Source organism: Rhea pennata, chromosome Z (genome assembly GCF_028389875.1).
Source record: "Rhea pennata isolate bPtePen1 chromosome Z, bPtePen1.pri, whole genome shotgun sequence".
NCBI lineage: Eukaryota > Metazoa > Chordata > Aves > Rheiformes > Rheidae > Rhea > Rhea pennata.
Window position 1 is genome coordinate 63,959,012 of NC_084702.1, and position 11,382 is coordinate 63,970,393.

Sequence of the window (11,382 nt, forward strand, 5' to 3'; positions counted from 1 at the left end):
GCCACCAGGGGAATTTATTCGTATGGAATTGCTCAGTGAAGTGAAGAAGGGCAGCTTCATCGTCATCCTCAGTTATAGGTAAGGCTACTGAATTTCCAAGACATTTATGACTTATGTGTGTGAGTTCTTGGAGAATTCTGCAGCAAGTATCAGTGACTGGCACGTATCAGTAAGTATGTGATGTGTCTTTCAGAGAGTCTAAGATACTTATCCACAGACAAAAGCATTACGCTTCTGTTTCTTCCAAAGAAATCCATATGCTTTACTTAATGTTGTGGTTAAAGCCCTCCTGGAGATCTGTTTTTCCTTACAACGCTTCTCAGTATCAAAACCTTCATGAATGCTATTAACGTGCTCTGTCGATTCTGACTTTTGTAGTATCATTCTTTCTAGCTTGATTAGGTTTTTATTCATTAATGCTGTGGTAATCTAGTCTGCTTTAGTCTATGTGGCAAAACACAAACTGCGTTAAAAAGGATACTTAGTAGCATCTTCTAATATACTTTTGTCATGTTTAAAGTTTCCTTTCAGAGTATGAATGTTGTGAAAACTCTCATAGGTGTAAAACTGTTCAGCTTAGAAGACTGTTACTCTTTTAAGAGTACTTCAGTTCCTACAAAGTGAACTAAAATCTGTTCTTGATAATTTTCATTAATTTTTCCCTTTACATTCTAATAGTTAAAGCTGAGATGCTTTCCTCTGCATTTACAAAAGTGTAGCTATAGCTCTGAAGCACCAATAGTCTGACTTTAATAATAAAAAATCTTTGATAGAGATCAACATAGGACTGAAGAAGTTCCAAGATGAATATGTAGAAACAGTGGAAAGGAAAAGAAAGTCTTCAAAAGAAAGATACTCTGTTCCTCCATCTCACGTCCTATCTCTTGAAACTCTTGCTGTATTGCATTCATGTGCTGGCACTATGTGGCATATCTACTTATAGTCATTTCAAATATTGGTCTTCAAATGGGAGAATGTGAATTTCCATCAGTTACCGAAGGCAATGTGTTATAATTTGCCTCAGCATCCTTGGAGAGAAAAGAGAAGAATCTATAGCTGCAAGAGGCAAAAATGACAAACTTCAACTTAGTAATGTACAAAAGCAATGTGAAGGTGAAAAGACTTGTATAGTTTGTCTGTATTGTTAAAGTGGAACTGTAATTTGCATCAAACATATAAGCTTAACATTTTCTCCAACATCAATGAGTCACAAAGAGGGAATTTTACAGTTGTAAGAATCTAAAACAGATTCGAAGGAGGTATAAATGATACTGCATCTGGCTGGTTGGTAACTGCTTGAAGTTAATTCTAGTCCTGTTACTTTCAGTTTCACAATCTCTGAGATCCCATGAGAGTTTACAAAAGTAGGATTGCCACTCAACAAATGCGTCAAAAATAGACAAGACAGTAGAAATGATTCCCAAACCACAATTCTTCACTTACAGTATATCTCTTCTCACACATAAATTGGATTGTCAAACTAATTATGCTGCAGCATCCAAGATGGATGAATAAGAGAACTCCCATTCTTCTCCTTGCTGGAGAGGAGTAGCATAACTATATTGAGCAACTATTTTTTTAGAAGAAATGACAAAAAGTCTCTCTCTGTTCAAGTGCAAGAGAAAGATCAAAATCAAAATCTCAGATTTACTATAGGTTTGTGTGCTATAGGCTTCCACTAATCATATACATGGATGAGTGCATATATCAGTCTTTAAAATAAAGAGGTCAAAACCAAGCATGACTAGTTTTAAATTTAACTGATGCTGAGCTATATGAAACTGAGACAGGAGTTCAGGAGGATAGATCTAAAAATGAGGGATTTTCCCTCAGTCCTGAGAAGCCTTCCCAAGATTCTTTTACCAAAGAAATAATTGCAACGGAAGCACTGTAGAAAAGAATGATTACCTTGGGGTCACTGGAGGAGGCAGTGTAGCATTTGAGATCGTATTAGGTTTGTTAGGGATCACATTCATTTCCCAGGTCTGAGATCCGAGTAGTGAGCCCAAAGGAAATTCCATATCAATTTCTACTTTGGAGAGTTTACTTTTACAGTGAAAGCTTTATTCCAGATTAGTTGAGTAATCCATAGACTGTCACTTAATGTCAGGAGGTTATTTGATATGCTAGACGTTTCTGCTCATAATGTCTAATATAATTTCTTTAGCTGAACTAATCACTTTTGAGCTGTTAATTTGAAAAACCAATCTTAAACTCATTTATTGTAAAAATGTAGGACTATTTTATTTTAGAGATGCTACCTCCAAGTCCTCCTAAAATTAGGCCTATATCTGGGTGTACTGGCATCCTGAACCCAGGTATGCAGGTCAGCTGAAGACGTGCATGAATGGTACATGAAATGCAGTCAGTTTCCCTAACTTACCTCCTCAAATTTTTGGCTACATCATATCCATCCTTGTGCAGAGGTTTCAAAAATTCTCCTTTTTTAAATTTGGTATTAAGAGAACAATTACATTCTGGTACTAGACATCTGAAGTTCTTCTGACATCTGGGTTTACACTTGGGCTTTTAAATTTATGAATGGATAACTAAAGACTCTATCAGTGTGAGTTTTTACTTACACATCATTCTTATATTGGCAACTCTTACTTAGTAGTTCCGTGGGCAGTTTATTTTGGCATAAATCTTACCACTGCTTGTTCCCACCCATACTGCCTCTCTCGCACTGGTATCAATGTCCATGCAGCTGCATGGAGAACCAATACACTTTCTTTGCAAAGCTTTTTTTGGCTCGGCTAGAGGGTTTTCAGCAGTTACCACATTTGATGGTGAGGCTTGCTACACTACTGAAAGTACTCATGGAATTAAGATGCTAAATGTGAACATGGTAACAAAATACTTTCCTTAACCTTTTAATGACATGGTCATTGAAATTACTGACAAGGTCTGTAATCAGGAGCATTAGGTGATGAAACTGTATTTGTTTGTTATAAGAAAAGAGGTTATCTGCAATACTTCAAAGAGTATTGTGAATTTTGACAAGAATTGTAAGTGCAAATTCTTCATAAAAGACTCAAATGTCTTTATTGCAGAAAGCACATAAAACTGAGTGAAACTCAAGCTTCAGATACCACACTTCATGTATTAAGCAGACACGGCATGCTCCAAACTTTCCAGCTAATTTTACTTCTTACTGTTTAAATTATAGGTTTTAGAGAAAGACAAGGCACTACTTTCAGGATTAGCTATAGAAGCTGAATAGCCAGGAAAACCTGAGTTTCAGTATTGGCTTTATCTCTGAGTGTTAAATTTATGGACATAGATACATTTCTTTATTCTAATCAACACTTACTTTCTATTTATACCAGTCCTGTAGAATATGACTGAGATCAGATCCCTTAGAGAGCCAAGTTTGCAATTCCCAGAGCCCTACAAAGTTGCTGTGTATCAGTAGAGACTATGTGTCTTCAGGCTGCTAAGGGCAGGATCTTTACCACAGTCTTGAAGCATTCTACTATGTCTAGTGTGTCTTTTACCTCAAAAGGCAAGGTTGCCCAGGGAGGTTGTGGAGTCTCCTTCTCTGGAGATATTCAAAGCCTGCCTAGACGTAACCCTGTCTAACATGCTCTAGGTGACCCTGCTTGAGCAGGGGGGTTGGACTAGATGATCTCTAGAGATCCCTTCCAACCTTACCGATTCTATGATTCTATGAAAAAGTGCCTTTGGTGTCTGTGCTTCAGAGTAAACAACAGGTGGGGGCAGGTATGTCCAGGTCCTGCTCCTGCCTGGAAAGAGGGGCTGCAGTCTCTGGGTGGTGGAGATATAGCGGAAGCTGATAAAGAATTCTGAGGAGGCCAGGAGAAGTGCAGAGTAAGGAAAGGGAAGAGTGCCTTGAGCCTGGAAGGTGCTGGGGAAAAACATAATTGGGAGTTACCCTGAATTAAAAAAGCAAAACCCCCAAAAATCTCACAACACAGTTCTGCTCAATTATCATTTATAGTAACAAATGTACAGCTTTACCTGGCAGCTGGAAAAAATTGCTCTAATGGCAGTTAATTCACAAAAAAATCCAATATGTTTACCACCATAACTTGATCTTCACCAGAGAGCTATCTAGTAAGTTATCTCTGTTAGCATATGGGGAACATGTTAGTGCCTCTGCACATGGTACAGGTTGTTCTCTTAATAAACATTTTTTATGTTAATTCTCATTTAAATTATTGAATAGCATTACTCCAAGTATAGCACTAGAAAAGCAGGAGCCTTTTAGGAGACTTAATAGCTTGTACCACACCAACTTCATGCTAAGTTTTGGGTTACTGTCTATAATCTCTCTTGTTTTAACCTCTACCTTTTTTCTAGACATTGTTTCCTAGTACAAGGACCCTTGCTCTGTGGTCAAGGCCCAAGTTCCTTTTTCACCCACGTATGACTATGCATCTGAATTGCACTTGACTACATCATTACTTTCTGCTTTGCAATTTTTGTGTCATTAATTTTATTTTTCTTTGAATATCACTGCAAAAGTGCTGAATAGTTTCAGGAGTTCCCAGAAGCCCTAGCAAGCAGCTTTCAAAATCATCATACGGTACCAGATGAAAAGTGAGAAAAAGAGTCTGAGAATGGATAGCTTAAAGTCCATTTACCTTTATCACTGAATTTCTTCAGCAGAAGTTTAATCACGCTTGCCTGTGGAGATCTTTAAACTCAGGCGGACTGGGTAATCTGCCCTGTCTTCTGTCTTCATTTATTTTATCCAAGATTGATGGCCTTCCTGGGTTACGGTTTCCCAGGTTTTCCTTTGCCATTACAGATATAGCAGCCAAATGTTCAGGAGGTTTAAGAACATCTTAACAGACCAGCTAATTCCTACTTTTAGGAGAAAGAGAAATAGCATCCACTCCCTAAATAAAGATACATTTGACTGGATGCTTGCTTTTGTTTCTCTAGGTACTAAATATCAGATAGTTCAACTATTAGAACTATCTCAGTATAAGGCATGTAAAAGTAACCATTATTTGGCCACCAGCTGTAAGTACACAAAAACACTTACAATTTGATGGACTACTTTACTGCAGCTGTCTGAAAGTTATGTGTCTAATCTAATCCAGTCACAGATGATACTTCATAGTCAGTAGAGTTCCACAGTTGCCTCTAAACAGGAAATATCTTACCAGCTAAATATCAAAGTTGGGCTGGTGCGAAAGAAAGAGCTGAACTGCTTTATGGAGATGCCTCTGTCTCTTTATTAACTACAGAAGAAGCCTAGGCAACAGATTAAGGCTAGTTAAATATTTCTTGGACAGCTAAAATTAGGTAAAATGACTCCCTTCCTTTCTGCCAAACCTCAGCTCAGAAGCTTTCCACAGAAACTGGAGCTATTTTACCTAGTTTTGCCACCAATCGATTCTACAATTTCACTTTGTAGCCTTTTATTTTTCATCCTTACCTTTTAGCTCTTCCAGTTCCAACGATGCCTTTGAAATCTTTGTGTTGTCATTACTACTTCGACTCAAGAGGTTGTGACTTGTACGCACCGATGGATCCTGACATACAGTGTTATCAACTTCATAATTCCCTTAAGTATCAAGACTCCTATAGCACTTAGGGCACCAACAGTCTCAAGGTTTTACTCAGCAGTAAAGATATCTTTTCTGCATTATTTCTATTGTCTGAATATGCATGCTGAAGTCTCAGGTTCCCTGGTATATATCATTAGCTTTGTCATCTTCTCTCAGAACACAGAAATTTTCCTTTCTCCTATATTATCAGCTATGCTGGACTAATTTGAAGTCTGACCTATTTTAAAATCAGTTATCCAGCATCCTTAGAAATCTTCCAGTGTCTCCCAGTGTGCTGTATCAAACTAAAATCACTCTAATTATGTGAAATTATAAATCCCTGTGTTTCTACTACAGTACATGGCCATCTTCATACTCCAGCTTGGAGGTGCTGTTATAGAAAGTCTCACTGCATATTCTTCAAGTGCTGAACATGTAACAGTGTTAACAGTTTCAAACTCAAACTGCACTAATATCTTGATCTCAAATATAAGATACTGATGTAAACTTTATCTTGGTCAGTTCAAATCCAAGGCATCAGGCTTCTCAATGGATGAATATATCTTCACCTAATCTAGCTTTCTAGATAGTCGAACAAATACTTTACGGATCAATCAGAACTTCTTTTATTATAATATTTACTGACGATACTGAGATTATTTCCCTCTAATTGTCCTCTAGGAACAAAAATAACACAAGAAGAAAACCAAGTAACTCTCATTCCCCTCCTCTCTTCCCATGGCATACAGCTATCATAAAGAGAGCCTCCAGGAATACTTGCTGGGTGCTATATCAAACCAACATCCATTAACCATGTCTTGTCTTTCTTTTGGTGCAACTGAAGAAAGGAAAACTCACTGTAGCTTTGGTGTCAAAAAAACTCTCCCAAATATATGTTCATATACATACACACCATAATGTGTTCCAGCACACATCTAATTCATATTCAGTAGACATCAATTGTCTGTGTGGAAAACTTGTTTTTCAATGTGTAGGTGATACAGAGAAAGAGCTTACAGATCTTAAGTTTTCCCTCTTTCCTCAGAATAGTCACTTGAGGATTTTGGACCTAGAATACATTTGTAAGTTTTACAAGACTAAATTCCTGTGCTAAAGGGAGGATACTGTCCTCCCAAATCACCTTTTTTTTTCTGTCTCAGCAAAATTAATCCTAAAGATACTTTCAAGTCTCCATTTTCCATGAGGATTTCCAGTAGTTTCACTTCTCCACAATCTTTTAACGTTCACTCCAATGTTCAGGTGCACTCTCATGCCAAGAAATATGCTTATTTCTATGTATCTGCCCTGCAGTAAGGAGTGAGGATAGTCCTGTGCTCAAGACCTTTGCTGACTTCTCCAACTCTTCAGCTTCCTGCTGAGGATGCAAAAACTTTCTATGATTCTTCCCACATTACGGAGAACTATACTACATCATAGTATCTATAATCTTTAAATAATGCTATTTTTTTGGTCTGTATACAGGAAATGGTATTCACTAAGACCAAGTTTAGCCCAGAGAGGCTAATTTCTCAAGACCACTCCAACAGTCAATGGAGAAACAGGCATTAGCCAAAGGTAAGCAAGAGAAGAAGTTAATATAATTCTTCTGAACCACTCTTTGGAAAAGCCTATGGGTTTCCACTGCATAGAGTCTACAGAGATTAGTCTCACTAGGCTAAGCCAGCTTTTGTAAATACCCTCCTAAGTGTCTGGAAGTTCCTGTCAAGTTTCTCTGTCCCATAGAATGCTTTTCAGTTGGTTTAGAACAAAAACATCCTCTGCATTACTTCGTGCTGTATGCAGTCATCTCTATCAAATAACCCTGCAGCCTACTTGGTGTAACATTCCCTATTTAACTAATATATTGTTAAATCCTTGCTGCATCATGCAGTTTGCCAGCCTACCAAAGAAAGAGTCATGCTTTTTGCAGTTCTTATTGTCTAGCACTTTGAGAGAGGAGAGACGAAACATGATCGTTCTTGCACAGTACATACGTTGGTGAATTTGTTCTTGAAGTTCAGTGGGAAAAGGCAGTGGGCAATCTTGGTTCTGAATCCTTGATCTAACCCTGAGTACAGTAAAAACAATAGCTCTTTGTTTCTTTTAAACATTGTATAATTTCTACAAATGGTGTTGTCTGCATATTTCTGTGGATATAATAAAAATGAAGTTAAAATTGGGATTTTTGGTCTCCTTATGTCCTAAGACATAATAAATTTTATCAGTGTTAATGAGAATTCACATACATGCCCAGCTTGAATAAAAAGTACTTCACTTTTATTTATTTAAAAAATGCAACCCCCCCCACCTCTACATGCTAATAATTTATAAGACTCCTGTTAATAGTACAATGTAGGGAAAGCCAAAATATTTTCACTCTAAGAATCAAAAAAACTTTTCAAATTGTAACATTTAACAGATTATTCTTTTCTCTAGCAATGTATAAAGATGGATTGACATGTTTGTTGACTGACATGTTCATTTCAGAAACCGATTACACATTGGTCTGAGAAAAAGATGTCTGCTGGTGCCCTCATGTGGATGTGAGTTCTGTTATATACCGAAAATTAATCTTTAAGGCAGAGCAAAGTAATAGGAACTTTAGAGTCTTGGTTTTGCACACAAATTATGATACTTTACTTAAGATGGCCTTCTATCACTTACTTGCAGTGTGGGCAATTCCATATTACTTAGTCAAAAGCAGAATTACCTAGCTGGATACCAGAATATAGTGTGGCTCTTAAGGTAGATTTGAAGTACAGTTGAGTACAAAACCCAACTCATTCCTAACCACAGAGCCGCAGTCTACCTCCTTCACAAAAACTACTGATTCTTATTAAAAAGTAAGTTATCAATGACTAGCTTTCAGAACTAATCACACAGCTGTTTTCCACGGTTTGCAAAAATTTAAATAGAATATAATCTTTCTTGCAAAAACACATTTCTTATTTACAAAGAAAGCATTGCAGTTGTCAGCCAACCCCGGGAAGAGTTGAATATGCACAGGGTGTATTTTCAGCCGTACATTATTCCAGTGTAATTAGCCTCAGCAAAATAATGACATTACCACTCAGAATCTAGACATCTCTCTCTGGAAATATGCAAAACAGGTGACTGAAAAAGCATATGATACTTCCACTATAAACATATTGTATGTACTAGGATCAACATCTGCAGGCTAGGGGAACATGACCTGTTCCAAGCTGCTGTTCCAAGCTGCTGCCAACACCCCATGCTAGGGTCAGTGCAGCTATACCCGCAGTGTCTCTAATTGTCTGCAACAGGAGCTGTCTGTGAAGAACATCCTCTACTGTTTCATCTTTGGAGTGCTTACTGTGAAATGGTTCAGAAGTTTATTTGCTTTCACCCTACTTCTCAAAAAATGCTAAACTTTAGATATAGAATTAATCAGTATATTTAATATAAGCCCAGCATTTTACAGTTTTACAGCTAAATAATCTCTATATTTCAGGCACAGAGAAAAGATTGAACGTAAAACAACTGCAACTGTTTAAGTGGTATTGAAAGGATTCATAACTTGATACAATCAGAATCTAAAATTAAGCTCGACTGTCATTTGCAGAATAATTGTCATGGTTATGCGGTATGAACTTTCAGAGGAAAGCAAAAATAATAAACATTGATATGAAATAATTTAAAAATTTGAGCCAAACTGCATTTTTCGAGCTGAGTAAAGCAGCTACAGTCACTGTAAAGAACTGATAGGTTGAGTGGCTGCAACCTGCAATCTGATACGGCAAGTGTCTACCTCTGAAATCAAAGTCCAAACTGGTGTGTAGAGAATTTGATTTTATTTTCATCAGCCATGCACAGACCAGCGAAACTTCTATGAAAATTCACTGGCTTCAGCAAATCCACATTGTGAAACACATTTTACCTTGGGTAGTGTTTCAAATTCTTACACATTATGATTATTAGATGTCCAAAAATTAATTTGGGAATATGAAGTAACTAGTTATCTATCTGCAGGTATTCCATATTTCTTTGAGCTAGGTGATAGATGCTGTATAAAGGAAGGGCAAAAGAGCATACAAGCCAACAGAAAGACTAGAGACAGGAGATAAGTTTTATCTTTTAAACAATACTAGAGACGTGACCTGCAGATTTTGTGGCAAAGCTCTTTGCTCTTAACCACAGCTTTTTTACAGGAGTTTAGGGCCTTTACAGCAAGTAAAGCATTTGTGACATTACTATTTTTTTCCATGATGGATAAGAAATTCGATTTTTCAAATATTTAGATTCTCCAGATCAAATGCTAGCCAGGTATGTGTAGTTCAGTATCATGCACTTCCAAATGTGAGGTTTTTTGGGATAAAACTTGTGGTTTGCACAGACATCAAAGATTCTAGAAACAGTTTTCACCCTAGCCTCATCAGCTGAATGTCCTAATGCCCATCATTCTAAACAGCACATGCTTTACTGCTTTATGGTCACTCAAAATGCCATAGCTAGCTCAAAATGCCATTTGCATGGTGCTGTGTGCACACAATGTTCTGCTATGCTTTAGGGTGAAGGACAGTATGAAAATAGAGAGAGGCATTTTTTAGGAATACTGTAGCCATCAACAACAAAAAAAACCTTTAAACGAAAATTTATGGATTTTTTAAATCACATTTTAAAAGCTACATCTTTCACTTATTGCAGTTGCTCAATGAAAATAAATGTTTGCAAAAAGAATGTGTCTACAAATGAGACAGTTGAACAGAAAGAGTTGTGTGTCTATGAATTATAGTTTCAGGCTGCTTATACTCTGCCTTAAAGCTCTGTATTCTCCCTCTGTACTTGTGCAATGCATTTATATTGGAAGGCCCTTTTAAAATTGGGTGATCTATTGGTTTAGGGAGCTAAAGATTAATTCCAGATGTGGTCATGCTCTTCTAGCCCTTCAAAATGTAACTACTGCACCATCTGTTTTGTAATAGACAATTTCAAAGAGTGCCAAGGGGAATGTTAAAGACATTGGTCAAATGGCCATATATACCTCACACACAGGAATTCTGGAGGTCATAGTGCCTCAGACAGATTCATATTTTCCATTCTCTCTCCTTGGCATTATTAGAGATGAATTTCTCTTAAGCCACATCCTATTTTGGTGGCATAGGGGAATCCTTTATAGTAAGAGTTGCTCTTTTTCAATATTGAACATTATTAAGATGAAGAAAGGTTGCAAAGCAAAATAGGAAATGTCTGCTTTGAGGGTTTAATTACAACTTATAAAATTCAGAGACATCCAAAAGAATTATCATCTCACAGGCTACTATATACATGTGTGTGGGAGGATGCATACACATCTGTTTGTTAAAGCAAAGGTCACAGCTTAGGACAAGATCTGATTAAAAACTTTAGACTCAATAAGGAATACTTAGAACTAAACATTACATGCTCCAGCTACTCACAATTACACTTCAAACTAGAAGCTGCAAGACAAATAAGTGCTTCAAAGCAGGACCCAAAACAGATAGTATGTTAAGGGAGAAAACATATGGAGATAACCTACAGGAATAATTAGGAAAGAGATGTTTTTGAAATCCCAGTCTCCATTCAACTAATGTACCTCCATCAGAGCTGAACAAAGGTCTCTCCTCTAATTTCACTTTACAACTTCCAAGCATAGGTACCTATCCTGCCCCCCAAAATCCACAAAACAAATAAAATAAAAAATAGCAATTTGAATACAACTCACTTAGGCAAACTAAGAAATTCAGTGGTCGCAGCTCTACTTTCTGAGGTGGCTGCTGTTTATGGTATGAGCTAGTGTGTATGTCTTGGGGTATCTCAGATTGTGGCAGTTCTGGGCATCTTCAAAAGCAGAATCATAAGTATCTTGGAAACTTTAAGA